We start from the raw sequence: 6,496 nt of genomic DNA on the forward strand, positions 1-6,496 counted from the left end.
GCACCCGTCGCAGCCCTGGCGCGGGGCCCGGGCCCCCAAGCCAGTTTTAAAGCAATTTTTTCCCCACTCAAATAATGTAAATTAATATAGTCCCATGGTCACAAATGAAACAGTACATATTCAGGTTGGAAGGGCTGGGTTGCTTGGTGCAGATAGCAGGGAGAAGTTTTCGTACTTTGGTCTCTGTGGATAGGATTCTCTTCTGGCTGGATGTTTTGCTTGCGAGAAGGCATTGCCAATGGACAAGTGCCACTTTAGGGTATGAGGGCAGGATGCCAGCAGCAGGGCATAGATTCCCTAAGTCCCTGAAAAAGGAGAGGCTGAATTTGAACCCTTGGTCCCCACTGCAATGATCCCGATCTCAATTTCCCTTAAAAAGCCTCCTTGTCAACTCTTATTGATGGGTCCAAAAGTCCAGAGCTTCTCTGAAAGTTGTGCAACAGAGTGAGTCTTTCTCTATCTGGCTAATCCGTTAACAGCTATCATTCTCTTCTGAATCTCTAAAAATGGTCAAAATGTTCTTTTCACTAATGACCTTTATCTTCATTATTATATGGTCTTATTGTTTTTATGCCTCTTTTACCTTGATATTTATTTTAGTTTTCCCTTTCTGGAACTAGAACCCTGGTTTTGGTTTTTCGAAAAGCTCACATGGTCTGTGAGGGGATCACTGGAGAGGCACGGCCTGGATGTAGGGAGGCCTATCCAGAATATTGATTGTGTGGCCCAGGTGCTTTGTCATGGGCCTCATCTGAGAGGAGCAGAGGGCACAGAGAGGAAAGGACCTGGGCTATTGACAACACTCACAGGTTGGGTATGGGAGGGCAGTAGGGTAGAATAGCGGCCAGATCTGGGCGATGGCTGGCTGGGTTTAGACAAAGCAGGAGGAAGGACAAGTTTAGAGCCGAATATAAGGGGACCATTTTAGACAATTTGGATCTGTGGGACTATTGAGGCATCCTGGTGGTGATGTCTATGTAGAACTGGTACTCAGAAGTCATGTATAGAAAAAATAGGGATTTATCAATGTATAACTTTTGATGACATGGTGTGTTATGTTGAGGGTGTCCAAGACCACCTCCAGGTTCTGAGACTCAATAGACTTACAGAACTCAGAAACACTGTTTTATTCTTGATTATGATTTATTATAGTGAAAAGAGGAGACGAACATCAGCAAAGGCAAAAGCTGTGACAGTGCAGTCTAGGGCAGACTAGGCATGTGCTTTCAGCTGTCCTCTCCTTGTGGGTTTATGCGGATAATCCTTTTTTCTTCCAGCAGTGATATGTGACAATGTGTATGAAAGATTGTTAACCAGGGATTCTGATCAGAACCTAGGTGTCCAGGATTCTTGTTGGCGGTTTGTTACTTAGGCCTGGGGTGTCCACCTACTCACCTTAGCTACTCAACCTCCAGCCCCTGAAGAGGTCACACTTAAACCACATGGCTCAAGAGCCCCCAGCATAAATCACATTGTCAGTATAAATTGTCTGGCATAAGTCAAGGTCCTAGAAAACAGACACTCTTATCAGGTAAGATACTATAAGGAAAATCCTTGAGGTTTACTCCCAGGAGCCAGGCAAGGGTCATAATTTTTTCTGAAATGTATAGGGTTTAAGGATTCCACATCTGCTGAATCAGCACTTTCCTGGTCACATGGCATTGGGTGAAGTCACTAGGATGGGTCGTAGGATGAAAAGAGAGTGCCACGGGCAGTAATGTAGAGCACCTCAACTTCACAGAGATAGAGAAAGAGGAAGAATGTCAGAAAGGTAGGAGGACAGCCTAGGAGTTCCATCCTAGAAACTGGGGGAGCAGGACATACCAGGAAAACTCACCAAATGTGGCAGATAATTCAGGAAAAAGGATGACTAGACAAAGAGCCACTTGACTAGCAGTTTTTTTTTTCTTTTTCTTTTTTTATTTTGTGGGGGGCAGGTGTTGGGTAATGCCATTTTTAACTGCAGTGGTTGAGTCTGGAAGCCTGACTGCAGTAGGCTGGGAACCTTAGGAAATGGAGACAAGGAATGTGGACAGATATTTTGAGCTGCTTGATAACGAAGGGGAGTGTTGTGGTGGCAGTGAGAAGGAATAGCAGGTCAAGAGATATATTTATTAGACCATGGGAAATGTGGGGAAGACATGAGTATAATTTATAGGTTGTGAAAAATAACCTGAAAAAGAAAATAAGTAAGAGTGAGAGAGAGGGAAAAAGGGGAGAGCGATGACTTGAAAATACAGAAGAGAAAAAGCATGTTGACTGGAGAAGGCGTATGAAGGGAGTGGAGGAGCCACTTTAGGGAAAAGGAGGGATTTTGCCAGGGAAACATTGAGAGTGTCAAGCACTTATGCTAGTTATTAACTAATGCAGTCTATCACTGATTTTAGGTTGGAAACTAGAATCTGGAATTTGAATGCTATAGAATAAGTATGTGAGGATGAGGATGTGAGAAGAGTACAGAGATAGCAGTCACGATAAATGAGCAGGACATGTAAATTTGGACGTTGTGTTTGATAACAAAGTCTGTGGTGTGGTTCAGGGTCCATGTAGGTATAGAAGCTCAGAGAAGTCCAGGGTTTAAGATGTGTTGAGGGTTGGAGTTGGAATGGATCATCCATAGGATGGTCTTTTGTTTGGACATTTCTAATGCCTTACTTATCCAGAAGTCAACTGGAAATTTCGCTGGGTTGGTTTTCTAAAACCTAACTTATTATTATTTTTTAATTGCCAGAGAGCATGTGTGCTTACCAGAGAGAGATCCAGAGAAACAGAGAGGAGAGGAGCACCCTTCAATGGGATATGGTCACACCACAACCCCTTCTCCATTTTTCCATCCTTTTGAGATTTTGAACATGAATACATATGTGTCTGGCATGTTTTCTAAGCCTCCTGGGCCCAGGATTCCAACTGTGGTTGGCCATGGTGGGATCTCCTAACCACTAGGCCATTGGGCTGGCCTGAGAAGCTAATGTTAATGTCTATTTTCTGTACAATATAACAGTGATTATGACATGAGCCATAAATATCAGAAAACTTAAAACAAACTGGCTTAGACAGTATGGAAATTTGTGAGATAATTAACTTTAGAGCCAGCTTGATCAGTAGTATTTTACTACTATTCTCCTCTGTATTTGGGATTAATTATTGTTTTATTCCCCCCATACTATTTAAGAATTTGTAGTGAAGTATACATAAAATTTACCATCATAACCACTTTAGGCAGATAGTTCCATGGCATTAAGTACATTCATGTTGTTATGTAACCATCACCACCATCCACTTCCAGAACTCTTTGTCTTGCAAAACTGAAACTCTATATTCATCAAACAGCCCCCTACTCCTTCTCCCCTCAGCCTTGGCACCACCATTCTACTTCCTGTGTCTATGAACTTGACTCCTTTAAGAATTTCATGCAAGTAAAATAATTTGGTATTTGTCTTTTTGTTACTGGCTTATTTCCTTAAGTGTGATGTCCTCAAAGTTCATCCATGTTGTAGCCTATATAAAAATTCTTCCTTTTTAAGGCTGAACAATATTCTATTGTATGTACACATCATATTATGTTTCTGTTATTCATTTGTTAAGGGACACTTGGGTTCTTCCATCTTTTGGTTATTATGAATCATGCTGCTGTGGATGTGGGAATGAACCTATCTCTTTGAGTCCCTACTTTCAGTTCTTTTCTATATATAACCAGCAGTGGAATTGTTGGGTCATACAATAATTCTGTTTTTAATTTTTAAAGGTACTCCCATATGATCTTCCACAGTGGCTGCACCATTTTACACTCCCACCAACTGTGGGCTTAATTCTTAAGCTGCTTTCCCCTGGTAGCAAACATTCCAAGATGGATAGTGCTAAGACACATCCTGCTTCAAATGTGTAGGGCACATTGCTAACCCTGGACTAATGACTGGCAAAAGTTAGAGGATGAACTGGTGGTCTGCAGACAACCTGGGCCCTCCCACCCACCCACCAGCCCACCCATGGTGCAGAGCATGAGGTCAACATTCTGTGTGCATATGCTACAGAGAACAAGGGAGATTATCTGGTCCTTCAGCATAATGGGACATGGCTGCAGGGGGCTGCCAGCTCTTGCTGATACTCATAATGTTGAGACCCTTTAATTATTTATATCTTAAAATATAACTGACATACAACAAACTACACATATTTAAAGTGTGCAGTTTGCTTAGTTTTGACATATGTGTGTACCTGAGGAAAAAAAGGATAGTTTGATCATCAGTTTAAAATATTACTCAATATATTTTTCGAAGTATGATCATAATTATGTCCTAGATTCCTAAACTGTTTTAGAATATATTACTTGGTTTTCTAACATTGTTTTTTTTTTGGAGAAGTTTTTGCTATAGGGCGCATGTGCTCGCCAGACAGACAGAGAGAGACATAGAGACAGAAAGCGAGAAATCACCCCCCAGGGGGGATGGTCACACTGCAATCCCTTCTCCTCCATTCTCCTCTCAGGATCTTGGGCACGCACGCACACGCGCCTGGCGTGAGTTTTAAGCCACCGGATCTGGGACGCGAACCGCGGTCGACTACGTGGGAGTCCAATGACATAGCCATCACGCTAACTGCTGGTTCCCCTAACATTATTCTTACAACACTATTGTAAAAAGGAGTTGTACCTGCACTGTACATATTGGGAAATTGTAGTGCTAAAGTGACTTCTCCAAGGTGGATGAAGCTAGTGTTACAAAGGTATCCTGGTTCCCAGCCTAGTGGTCTCTGATTTAACCATCTATCTTCTCTATTCAGAGTGTAAATGGAGACTTAATATATATATATTCTTTCTTCTAACAAACTAAATGACTTGCCAGAGATCAAACCCAGAGCTTAACTCAGTCCTCTTGTCTGGGATTGGCTAGGCCATGGGCTGAGTGCAGAATGACTATCTACCACAACTCCAGCCCACTAGCAGGTGGTCACTTATACTAACATGCTGGGGCCAATACATGAAGGCCGTGCAATGGCCGGGACCTGGAGACCGATCAGCCTCAGGCTGGCCCCGCCTGCTGAAGAGTGAGTTTGTCGTTGCATGGCCTGGCTGTATAGTCTGTGCAGAGTGCAGTTTGGTAGGGGAAGGAGATTACATCCTTCCCGTTTCAGGGTCCAGAGAAGAAATGCATTTACAATGGGGACTCCGATGACCTTGGGTCAGCCCCTCATGCCTGAGGTCACAGTTAGGAAGAACATTTATTACAAGACAAGCTCAAGTGAAAGTGCACATCTATCAGTGGTTCCTAGCCCCAGCAGGACATGAAGTAACCTCGGAGGTAAAATCAGTTGCCCCAGTCTCCCTTCTCCTCCCAGGTCTTGGTTTAATTGGTCTGGGTGAGGCCCAGGCATCGGGATTCTCAGTCAACACTGCCCAAGTAATGTTAGCATGCTCCCAGCTTTGAGTGAGGACTGCTGATATAAACGGTTACTTCAGCTAAAATGCATTTTCACTTACATATGTGTTGAGAGACCATGCTCATGAAATCTGAATTATTTTACTTTTCTACATTATTATTATTTTTTTAATTACCAGAGGGCACATGTGCTCACCAGACAGAGACAGAGAGGGAGAGGAAGAAAGCATCCTACGATGAACATGGTCACTCAGCAATTCCTTCACCTCCATTTCTCCATCCTGTTGGGATTTGAGACATGCATGTACATGTGCCTGGCATATTTTCCAAGCCTCGGGGGTGACATTTGAATTGTGGCAGAACTGTGTGGGATTCAGTTTAGTTTCACTATTAGGCTACAGGGCCAGCCCTCCACATGCTTTTTGTCTCTGCTTAACTGAAGCATAACCATTTCTCTGACATTTGGAGCAGTTGGCCAATGATGTAGGATTGTTAGGAAAAAGGCTGTCTTGCTTTTAACACATGGTTTTCTTTTATTAACTTTACAATGAAGGGGAAGCTTTTGCCAAACATCCAGACTTCACAGTTTGTCATCTACAATTGGAGAAGGCATTTGGGCCATATTCTTCTGGTTTCAGAGAAAAGAGCTGTGTTTCAGTCCTTGGGAGGTTGTTTACCATGGGCCGGCAGCAACCTCCAGCCTCTGGGCAATGGCATTGCAATCTTTCCAAGGGGTCCAGGCGGGGTGCCACAGGCCATCTTCCTCAGTCACTTGGATGATTTACGATTGCATTAGCAAAGAGATTGCAGATGCCGGGTCCCAGGTCCACATTCAAACCAAGACTCAAAGGGAAAGGCCTTGGCAGCAAATGAACCTGGCTCTTTCAGAAGCAAAATGTCAGCTGGTTACAGCTGAGCTTCTAGCACATTTTGAAGGCTTCGCTGAAATCATCACTGGCTCTCATGAAAATGTCAAGGCACCAGTTGCGGCCACCTTCCCAGCCCTGCAAATGGGACTTGGAACCTAAGTATAGATGACAAGAGAGGCCTTCTGAGACCTGCCCCATTCAACTGCCCTGGACCCTGTTTACTAGGTTGGTTCTTTCTGCTGGTCAGCCTCG

This window comes from Tupaia chinensis, unplaced genomic scaffold, assembly GCF_000334495.1.
Source record: "Tupaia chinensis unplaced genomic scaffold, TupChi_1.0 Scaffold000217_1, whole genome shotgun sequence".
Classification (NCBI taxonomy): domain Eukaryota; kingdom Metazoa; phylum Chordata; class Mammalia; order Scandentia; family Tupaiidae; genus Tupaia; species Tupaia belangeri.